Genomic DNA, 12,834 nt, shown 5'->3' with positions numbered 1-12,834 from the left:
TATTTTTTCTTTTTAATAAATTATAAATAAATGCTTACCTTAAATAAAATGAGAAATATAAATATGTACTTCTTAAGGAATAAACTTAAAATTACATAATATGTTTCATTGATAAGTATACAAATAAATATATAAGCATCTTAAGAATTAATTTAAATAAAACATACTAAGTGTCAGTCAACGTAATAATTTCTAATCATAAAAAATACATAACTTTTCAATTACACGTACACTTCTTTCCGCTGTACGCAACCTTGTGACATATCGTTGTTGACAAGTGGCAATATAATACAACTGTAAAGTTAATAATTCCTTTGTAGCAATTTCTAATCATATACAAGCATCAGTTACCACCTTACATTGTCTATCAACAACACTAGATAGCGCCACTTATTCCAAAATTTGTTATATTATATTCATGTAATATGTTACATAAAATGTTACTTTTACTACTTATAATAAAAGCACAACATAATAACAAAATAAAATTCCTTATACATACATTGAACTTCACATAATACCTGGTAGCCAAATTTCTGGATTATTTCAGCAGTCGTAAACAATAAATTGTCGGGTAACCTATCTATTATATCGATGGATCAAAGAAGTGTATATTCGTTTTTTGTACATTTATCATTGAACATTTTATCATTTGGTATATTTTTTTGATAATCTGACCCTTTAACTGCCTATAGGAGAATTCAAAATGATAACTTTTAATGTATTTCTTAAAATAAAGCTTATGTAATATCCTTTAATTTGAAATTAACTCTGGACATGTATACGTTTTAACTTTTGAAAATGTTTCGGAAACACTCTGAGCTTTAAATATAAATCAAATTAAGCTTACAATAAATACTATAAGGTCGAAAAAAAATTTGTCCTGACACTTTTTCTTCTACACCCAAAGAAAAACCTCAATCAATTTTGATAGAGAAATTTTATCAAGGGTTTATGATAATATTTTATTAATACGAACAAAATAATTATTCTTATAAATAATTATTGTTCAAGACAAGAAAAAAAACTATCATATTGATAAATATATCATAGTTTCAATAGTAATGATATATTTATCAAATTGAACAATGAATTTATTATATAGATCGAGGTTTTTCTCTGGGTGTATGAGAAAATGGCCGTCGAATTTAACAAAATGTGATTTTTATGTAGAATTCACTGTTTAACATGAAATATTTTAATACTTAAAATTGCCATAACTTTTTGAAAAATGAACAAATTAAAATAATTTTTTATCTTCGATGAGAAGGTATTATTTTTACTATGATGTGTTTTTTTTTGTGTCTGTTACCACTTTTTCTCATTCTCACCGAACCGATTTCTTTCAACGATACGTCAAAAGATTACAAATCGTATCTAGTCGAAGATATTACCCTCAAAAATTGAAAAAATTTCCCTCGTTTCCGTATATGGGGAAAACCTCCAAAAAAATTACAAATTTAAAAATCGCTAATTTTCGACATTTTTAAATTTTTTTTTCTCAAAACTGCCATAACTTTTTCAAAAATGAACAAATCAACATAATTTTTTTTTTATAGATGCTTGATGTCTTGGCCTATCTTTTTGTATATTTTTTTTTATAAATCTGGCCGTTTATCTGCCTACAGAGGGGATTCAAAATGTCAACTTTTTTAACTTAACTTTTGAAAGTGTTCCAGAAAGTCTGACACTTTTATATGTATCATAAATTAAAGCTAATGTAATATACTTTACTATGAAAAAATAAAATTCGAAATATAGATTTTCTTATGGTGAAAATGGCTACCGTATTTAATAATTTGCTACTTTTGTGTTACAATTCTAGGTTTTGTATTTTAAAATATCTTACAAGGGGAATACACTGACTTACATGAATATTATATAATTTAATTGACATAAAATATATAGTTAAACTTATTTAAATTTTTTCGCTTTTTGTAAATCCAAAAAATTAACTTTTGCAAGTGGGCTTTTTATATATTGGCCTGTAACAACAACGTGGTTTGTCACTTGCATAACGACTAGCTAGAGTAGCAAGGGTCGCCACCACCTAGGCGAGGTGTCACACCTATCAGATATGATTACCGGACCATAGGTGGAATTTAATTTTAAGTTAATTAAAAGTATAATCTAAGTTAATATGTCGTTATATGTATAAATTACTATAATGCCTCGTGGTTTATAGAACACAATTAAGACAATCAAAGTTGTATGTGGTTGATATGTAAAACATACCGTAGCCCGTGTCTAGATTAAGGAATAGGAATGAAATACACGCGAGTAATTAAGTTACTCGCGCAATAAAATAAATATTACAGTTGAAATTAATAAGGAAATTTAATTTAATTGTTAAAAAAAGAAAATTAAGTTAAACATGGACAAAAATGCGAATGCATCAAAAACCATGTCTACAAATAAAGGCAATACAAATAAAATAAAATATTTAAACAAATAATATTACAAACATCACGGACGGTATTGGAACAGATCCGTTAATGTTAACAGCAAATTAATGAAGAACACCAGGAGCGGTCTGGACACTCGCTCCTTAGCGTTTGCTATAAGAAAAGGGAAACACGTGCTCTCCACACATAAACAAAATTAAGTTAATTTACAATGAAATAAAATAATTAATAAAATATAGCTCATTACATAAATATAATATAAAAAAGAAAACGATACCCGGTCTCCGAAAAGACCCATCCGATGGTCTGGATGCTTCGTCGAAAAGACCTGGCCGTTCGCCGTTGGCGGCTCTACTCCATCATTGAAAAATATATCAATACAACAACAAATGTGTGCACCCTAGCACGGTCAATGACAGAAGAAAGAATAGAGAAGAGTCAACACCGATCTAACGGCAATTTCAAAACGATAACGGCCAGTCTTTTTGGAAGGGATCAATACGATAACAATTCGATTTTAATTATATTTCTCTTTTATCGCCTTATCTAGCGGTCAGCGGTAAAATAATGAGTGGTTGACACCGCTGTGTCAGAAAAAGGTTCTTTCGCGCGATAAAATAAATAAGTAGACATAACAAAAAAATCATAAACGGTCCACCTTCGAATTTGTGACGTTACAGAAACCCCCCTTGAGAAGGTTTGAAACAACGTGACAAATCTTCTCAAAAAAAGAAAACAAACAATCAAAGTGGACCTCAACCTTCAAGCAAAACAAGAAAAACAAAATTAAAATAGAATAAAGAGAATAAAACAAAATAAATTGAAAATAAATCAATCAAATATACATTATGAGAATATGAAATCATATAAAATTATTATTAAGAATTAAATAAAAAAAATTTTAATTTAAAAATAGAATCAATTGTATAGACTAGACGTAGACATTGGAGACAAGTACTTTTTGAGAAAGATCACATTAAATGTACCCCGAAGCTTTCCTGTCTCTGGATCTTTCACAACATATGCATTTTGATGTTTAACATCAGTAACAACAAATGGTCCTTCGTACAATAAAAAAAATTTGCTGATCATTCGGTCTACACTAGAACTAAGTTTATGAGAACGAACGAGAACTAAATCTCCTATTTCAAAGGAAATAGCAGGGCCACCACGATCGTGACGCAGTTTTCGTTGATTTGATTTGGACAGTTGCATTTCACGGGCCATTATATATTTCTGTTCTTTGGATAAGTCTGAACCTGGAGGAAACTGTATTATTTTCTTTATAGGAGATGATTTTATATCACGGCAAAACAATTCGTTTGGTGTAAATCCAGTAGCTTCGTGAAGAGTATTGTTAATTACCCATTCAATATAGGGGACATATCGTGGCCAATTAGAGTGATATTCATGACAATATGTTCTAAAAAATCGACCCAACTCACGCATAACTCTTTCTGATGGATTCGATTGTGGATGGTACACACTTGTGTGGGTTGGTGAAATGCCTAACTCAATCAAACGTGATTGCCAAATTCGGCTGCCAAATTGTTTTGCGTGATCTGACACTACAACCTGCGGCTTTCCATAAGNGTGATTGCCAAATTGTTTTGCGTGATCTGACACTACAACCTGCGGCTTTCCATAAGTGGCAATATAATCATTAGTCAATCGATTGATCATAGCTAATGCGGTAGCTTTCTTCAAAGGATATAGTCGAACAAAACGTGTAAAATTATCCAGAACAACAAATATGTAAGATACGCCATTCCAACCAATAGGTAGAGGACCGTATAAATCGACAAGAACACGTTGAAGAGGAAACTCGGCAATTATACTTTGCATAAGACCTTCATTTCTTTTAGTTTGATGTTTAGTACGTTGACATATATCACACGAAGACAATATATGACGGACTTTACGGTCCATATTTGAAAAAATACAGAATTCTTTGAGGGCACTTATACATTTCTTTGATCCGACGTGACCGTACATCTCATGGATAGATAAAACAGTAGACAAAACACATTTAGATGGTAAACAAATTAACCAATCGTCACTCGAGTGAGATCGACGGCGAAACAAAACATCATTATAAATAATATAAAATTTAGACAATATAACTGGAACTGGTGTCATCGATAATTTATTTATAACGTTTAACAATTTAGAATCAGCTCTTTGGTCAATTCCAATAGAGTGTAACATATTTGTAATGCTGTCAGGAAGTGGAGGTGGCACTTGAATTTTAAAAGTCATAAGACGGGGCATAGGTTCTACAATCATATCATCCCTACCAATAGGACTACGTGATAGAGCATCTACAATATTCAGATTTCNACATCAACAATATTCTTGCCTTTCTTCAAGTGGGCTTTTGTATTAGAAGGTGTAAAATGAGACATTGTCTGAATTGCAGAGTCAATTTGTTCAGACTCAGAAAAATATACAGAAGACGGTAAAACATGTAATTTGATTGAAGACAAATTAGACTTATTCTTATTGAGTAAAACAGAAGATTTAAATGGTAATTCAATGTCCAATGACATGAATTTAATTATATGATGATGATAATCTAAAACAACAGAATATTTGCACAAAAAATCTTCGCCGAAGATAATAGGTACAGACAATTGGGGGACAACAAGACAAATACAATCAAAGAGATAATTTTTAATAGCAAAAGACAATAAAACTTGATTGTGGACCTTCTTGTTCTTTCCATTAACAGCTGTTGAGACGGTAACTCCAGTAATGGGTAATATAGGTAATAATTTAGCGTCGGTAACTTCACGACTAAGAGTTATAAAAACTTCTTCAGATATAGCAGAACATGTAGCACCAGAATCTAACAGTACTGTATAGTTTGTATTAAATAATTTTATGTCAATCTGTGGAGACTGATTATTGGAAATAGAAGAAAAAGAAGAATCCCCATTCGAAGTGGAAATNTATGTCAATCTGTGGAGACTGATTATTGGAAATAGAAGAAAAAGAAGAATCAAGTTTTATTGTTTTTTGCTATTAAAAATTATCTCTTTGATTGTATTTGTCTTGTTGTCCCCCAATTGTTTGTACCTATTATCTTTGGCGAAGATTTTTTGTGCAAATATTCTGTTGTTTTAGATTATCATCATCATATAATTAAATTCATGTCATTGGTCATTGAAATACCATTTAAATCTTCTGTTTCACTCAATAAGAATAAGTCTAATTTGTCTTCAATCAAATTACATGTTTTACCGTCTTCTGTATATTTTTCTGAGTCTGAACAAATTGACTCTGCAATTCAGACAATGTCTCATTTTACACCNAATCAAATTACATGTTTTACCGTCTTCTGTATATTTTTCTGAGTCTGAATTTGTGACGTTACACTTTAAAATTTAAATTAGCTTAAATTGTCAATTTTAATAATCAACAAAAACGAAGAACATTTGCTGAATGGGCAACACATATGTCCTTCACGCTGATAGTATGAAGTTCAAACCGCCAGTAGCTATTACTTTTTTGCATTTTTTTCTTAATTCTTTTTGAGTTAGAAAAAATTTTCAAATCATTTGATTTTTATGTCATTTAGATTCAATAATTTCTATATATATCAAGGATCCATCACTGTAGTTTCCCCTCGTGAGAAAAAATATCTTATTCATGTTAATATTATTTTACATTTTTATTACATGTATATATTTCTCTAGATGAAAACAAATCAAAAGATAGAGTCATGTTAAGTAAGTTGACTTTTTCTAACANAAAGATAGAGTCATGTTAAGTAAGTTGAATTTATCTAACATTAACTTTAATGAATTTAATAATTATAATGTATAACTACAAATGTTAAATAGATATAAAAATCAGTCATAACTTAAAAATAAAATTTCTACTGAATTATGATTAAAATTTTTTTTAGCTTTGATGGAAAGCTGAGAAGGTATTAATTTTACCATAATGTGTGTGTTTATTTTTATGTCTGTCACTACTTTATTTCAACTCTCAGTGAATCGATTTTACTCAACGATACTTCAAAAGATCACAAAATATTTCTAGTTTCTAGATTCTAGTTGAAGAAATAACCCTCAAAAATTAAAAAAAATTTCCTTATTTTAATAAATGGTTTAAATACCAAAAAATTACTATTTTTAAAATCAGATAATTCTGACATTTTTTAAACTTTTTTTACCTAAAACTGTCATAACTAATTTTTTCAACTTAACTTTAAAAAATATTCCATAAATACTCAGAGCTTCAAAAATTTGTTAAAATAAAGCTTATATTATGATTATAAGTTCCAAAAAAAATAATTTGTTCTGACAACCTATCTTCTATATGCAAATGGCTATCGTACATAAAAAACATTTGAAATTTTTATATCTAATAAACGAATAAAGTTATGTTAAAAAATCAAATAATATTTACTATTAAAATAAAACATCAAACCTTTTATTTAATTCAAAATATGTGTTCCCATTTGAAAAAACAAAGTTGATACCCTTACAAGGCATGAGGGATGAACTTAAACAATTTTACATAACAAATAAATCTAGAATAATATATAAACAAAGTATCAAAAAAAAATTTTTTTTTTTAATTATTTTTATTCTAGGAGTTAATGGGTAATGATTATAAAATAACTCTGTACATTATTTCATTTGAAAAATTCAATTATAATAACATCAATTTTATATAGTATATTTTTATGTGCAATTATTGTGTTCAGTTGTTTATTATATTAAGTACAATATATATATATATATATACATGTGTATATAACAAAATTACAAATTTTATAATAACTAAAATTGTTAATTGAAACTTTATATGTTATATTTATTACACGTGTATATTTTTCTAGAAGATTTATTATTGATGAGTGATAACACTTAATGTAAGTTGAATGTGTCGTACCTTCACTTAACAATTTAATAATAAAAAAGCTTAGTATTATTACAAAATTTAATTAGAAATAAATCAATCATATTGTTACGGTTCAATCGAGTTATGGGTTGCTCTCTATGCAAGAAGCCGGCATCTAAAAACTAATCCGAGTCACATGGCTGGACTACACTCGTTTCTTCCACCTTCTTTTTCTCAGTCTGTAAATATTAGGTTAAGAAAAAGTTTGTATAAAGAGTTAGTGGATGTTTAATATTAGGTTCGGTGTACATGTGTATTTTTTTGTTGAGTAATTTTTGAGTAAATATTTATTATAAATTTAAATTAATATTTATTTTGTTTTCAGTGCATATATAGTTTTTTTTGTTGATTGTATATTTGTTATAAGTTGAGATAAATTTATTATTTATTTGGTTTTAAATGAGTTTTAGGTGTTGTTGCAGCTGGCCAGTGCACATACATTTCAACAGTACTGTGAGTTTATTAAGTTTATCAATATTATTTAGTTTACTTTTTTATATATTCTTATTAGTCATTTATTTTATTATTGAGCCATACATATGTAATATTGAAATATAAATTATTTTTTTTTGTCAAAGATTAGTAACAAATATTATTGCAATTGAATTATATATATTTATTATTTACTTTATTAATACATCTCTGTGATAATTACTAATATAGTCATTTTTTTATTCATAGTTAAAATTACCTTTATTATCTGTCTCACACACCCTCTTATTTTCTATAAACAACCTCTCCGGCTTCAAGTAAGGTCATATGTGAGCAGACGATCCTACCCAATTATACTATACACTTGTTCCTTATATAGAGTTTTCAGGTGCCGGGGTAAGGGGTATAAGATTTGTGGCCCCTCGCCCGAACACATATACTTAAATTTTCTTCTGAATTATGTTTCAAGCAAATTTTAAAGTTTAGTAATATCCACTCAACAGTGTTATACACCCTCAGTGTAATTTTATTAATTCCGGATTCATCAAAGATTTGTTAAGACCTGAATTTTTATTATAAGTTTTTATTTTATATTCGGTCATGATTAGCAAGGTAATATAGAAACAAATCACGCAGTGACTTGATACCATTTGGAGTTAAACCGGATAATTTTGCACTCCGTATGTAATAACATTGTATTCCAGTGTATGTTTAACAATATGCTACACAATAGATATTGCGCATACCCACAGACAAAAAAACGTGTATATAAAACAATATGTATAATTTCTGAGGCTGATGCATAGTTATTATAATGATAAAAGATTTTATTATTACACAATTTAATTACCAATGATCTACTAAAATTTATTTTTTTGGTGACGTTATTTTTTGAACATGACCAAATGAACATTATTTTAAAAGGCTAATTTAACATAATTAAATGTATTAAGTTATAACTAAAACTTTTAAATTGAGACATATTTTCAATTATTTGCGAGAAAACAACTGGTCTCCAAAAATTTTAATCATTTGTATATTTCAAAAAAAAATTTTTTATATCTTTATCTCATCTACAATAGATTTTATTCAAATATTTACATTTTAACTAGATGATGATTTCTTTATACTTCCCAAATAGAGTTCATTACAAATAGTTCGTAATTGAAAATATTAACAAGAAAATTTGTACGATCATCTTGTCTTTTTAGTATTTTTAGAAAATATAAATTTAATATTATTTTAATGAATACTTAAAAAAATTAAATATTGACCACCTCGCAAAACTTTAAATAAAATTGTTATAAAGTGATTATTAAAATGTGTTTTATGTTTCATTATATGCACATAAATATGGAAATATACCAAATATTTAATTTTAATTATCAAATCAACGGTCTAAAATTAAATAAATGCAATTGAATGTGTCACTTTGTGTCTTACTAAAACATGAAACTATGAACCATTAGTTAGAAAAATATATTTCTAACACAACTCATTTTTTGTATGCAAAAGGATTTTTGAGTAAATGAATGTTAAACCGTCACACTATTTACAATAAAACTTCATAAAAAATGGTAGCATAGTGTGGTCGTGGCATACTATGAACCATGTTGTTTATTTTCACCATGAAAACAAAATAAAGTCCAAAATTTTTTTTTCATAATAAAGTATATTACATAAACTTTAATTTAATATATATACAAAAGTGTCAGTATTTCCGTAACATTTTCAAAAATTAAGTCATAAAAGTTCATTTTTTAACAGATTTATAAAAAAATATATCAAATAATAAGTAAAGACATCATGCATCCATGAAAAAAAAATTTATTTTGATTTTATTATTTTTGAAAAAGTTATGGCAGTAAAAAAAATTGAAAATATTTAGAAAATTAGCAGTTTTTAAATATTACTATGAAGACAAATTCTAGTTTAAAGAAAAGAAAATTGAAAAAATGTCTAGAATCACCAATGTTTAAAATTATAATTTTTTGAGGGATTTCCCCCATTTATGGAGAACGAAAGAAATATTTTCAATTTTTGAGTGTAATGTCTTCGACTAGATACAATTTGTGATCTTTTGACATATCGTTAAAAAAAATCGGACAAAAAAAAAACATATCATAGTAAAATTAATACCTTCTCAGCTTCGCATCAAAGCCAAAACACAGTGACTTTTTATACCAAAATAGTAATTTTTTGATTAAATAAAAAAGAAAAGTCGTCAGAACGAATTTTTTTTTAATTTATAGTAACATAGGCTTTAAATTACATATGTTTAAAGGTCACATTATTTCCAAGAAATGTTTATAAATTAAGTTTAAAATATTATCATTTCATGCAAAAGTAGCAAATTTGTGTAGCAGGTTAAGAATCAAATTTTTTTTAAAATAAATACCTGTAGAAAGAGAAGTATATAACAAAAATATATTTTGGTTCGTTCATTTTCAAAAAGCTATAGACTTATTGACAAGACTTATTGTACAGAATCCTTTGTAAACGATTAAAGTTCATAAACAATGTATATTGTTGAAGTCATAAAAACGCGTCTTAATGATTAAAATGTATATATATACAAATCTAGTAAATCGAAGTAATCGCAATATTCAACAACGATTGTTAATACTGAACCGAGAAATTATTATAAGATTAATTCAGACAACTAAGAAAGGAAATAAAGGTAAGTGCAATTATTTATCTGCATGTTCTAATCCTTAAAAATCTATGTAACAAACAAGAATAAGAAAAGGCGAAATAGGGATATTTTATTATTCGATAATTCAATATACACCCAGAGAAAAACCTCGATTTATATAATAAATTCATTGTTCAATTTGATAAATATATCATTACTATTGAAACTATGATATATTTATCAATATGATAGTTTTTTTTCTTGTCTTGAACAATAATTATTTATAAGAATAATTATTTTGTTCGTATTAATAAAACATTATCATAAACCCTTGATAAAATTTCTCTATAAAAATTGATTGAGGTTTTTCTTTGGGTGTAGTGCGACCCCGAGTTACTCCAAAACTATATACTTTGCCTGTTATTTTCTTTCAAATTTTTGTTTATTACAATAATTGTAATTATTATAATGTATAATCTTTAATTATTGTTCGCGCTCGTTATCGCGCTATTAAGAGATATCTATAATAATGATGGTCGCCGACCAATATATGAAGTAGTTATGTTCGATCTACGTAGGCGCGCGGACAAATCGCCAGCTTACAAGTAAATTATAATAAAACGATACAGACCACTATTTTTAATATTCATTTTTATCAATTATTTATTTATTTATTATACATATTGAACCAGTTCGAAACAATTATTATAACTAATAGTTTTGTATACTAATAGACCTATACAAGCACATTTGTCGTTGTACGTTTATTTGTATACCTACTTTAATCTCAAAATAAATTTAGTAATTATTATAATATAAAATAGTTGAAATTTCTCAGTTATATCCCCAAAAAATTGAAATCTTCAATACATTTGATATTTCCCAATGTGAGCACCACGCACTTAATTTAAATTTTATTCGTTTGGCGGTATAAATTTAATTGGTCGATAGCACCTCCTCCTTACACACCGGTCAACGCCCAATATCGGTCGGACATTTTATACAAGTTTCAAGAAATTCAATATTTGATAAAATGACTCTTCTTCACTTTTAAAGCTGTCCAGAAATGAAGGACACAATAATATTAAAAACCTTTGAGTCTCCTAATTGTTAAATAAAATAAAAAAATATTATTAAAATTATTAAAATTATATGAAAATATTTGGGTAAAAATGAAATAAAAAAGACTTGTTGTGGGTAAAATATTAATCTAAAATCTAGATATTCCTCTAAAAACAATGTTCATCATTTAAGGAATAATATAAAAATTTAATTCATATGGACATAATATTTACTTTTACTGCCGTAAATTCCATGTAATAAAAAATAAACCAAAACATCAAAAATCTTTCGTTACAAAAAAATTCTTTAAAAGTTAGAAAAATGGCTTCTTTATAGTCTTGAGGAAGTAAACCAGCGTTTTCTAGAGAAATTCCTGAGATGTTGTATAATTATAATTATACAACATCTCAGGAATTTCAAATAATTATTTGTGATTAGCTACTTGTGATAGAAGTGTAGGCATTGTTAATGAATTGTAAGAAACTGGTTTGTAAATTTTTAAATTAATGGTTATTTTAAATAGTTTGAAAGGGAAGCAATCATTAGATGATTTTTGCTTTATTCATAAATATGTGATATTAAGTACATGTGTTAATAATTATACAACATAATCTGTCTATAACATCATAGTCATTGATAACCACAGATTTATGTCTGTATTGATAACTTGATTTTAATAGAATTTAAGAGTATTGTTGTCTAAGATTAGTAATAATTATGGATTTCAGTTCGTGGCTTTAGAAGATAATGTCGGTGTACGCAATACGCTAAACACTGTTTTGATTTTTCTTTTTTTGTAAAGAATAACGTAACCCAATATTTTAATATTAATTATGCCTTTCAAAAACTCTCAAGTTACTGTGTAAAACTAATTGCTTAACACATGTTTTCGTTGTGTTATTTATGAACAACGCGAATCGATTATTATTTTAAAAATAGCTTGACAATATAGCTAACTTAATTAAAATAATTAATTTCTTTTTAAATATTTTCTTAAATAAAAGAGTAATATTTTCATAAGTTTTCTCTAATGTTTGAAAAGACGCTCTCTAATAATTATTATTAGTGAAGTATAATCATTGCCTTAACTAATAAACGGGGGCCCTTAATCCCTCCTTTATTGAGAGTTTGTTATGCTTGCATATGACATTTTCTTCTAAATTATTTTTAATTTGTAAAATACATTAACATGAAAGTTTCTACGAAGATAATAATAAAAAAACGGTAGCACAGTGGGGTCGAGGCACAGTGTAGACGAGGCATAGATGGGACAAGTATAGATGATATCTGACAGTGATTAAAATCACTATCATAAGAAACGCTTCGATGCAAATCTGTAGATAGTGTTTCCTTTAGAGAAATTGGTGGATTATTCTAAAAGCAACT

General features: G+C 27.2%; 1 pseudogene; it reads left to right on the top strand.

The window, feature by feature from the left end:
• The window catches only part of LOC126893960 (uncharacterized), a 67,971-nt pseudogene extending 60,125 nt beyond the window's left edge, over window positions 1–7,846 (top strand).
• Window positions 7,847–12,834: the final 4,988 nt, after the last annotated feature.

Source organism: Daktulosphaira vitifoliae, unplaced genomic scaffold (genome assembly GCF_025091365.1).
Source record: "Daktulosphaira vitifoliae isolate Bord-2020 unplaced genomic scaffold, ASM2509136v1 Scaffold_1, whole genome shotgun sequence".
NCBI lineage: Eukaryota > Metazoa > Arthropoda > Insecta > Hemiptera > Phylloxeridae > Daktulosphaira > Daktulosphaira vitifoliae.
This window is presented reverse-complemented; position numbering and strand designations above follow the sequence as displayed.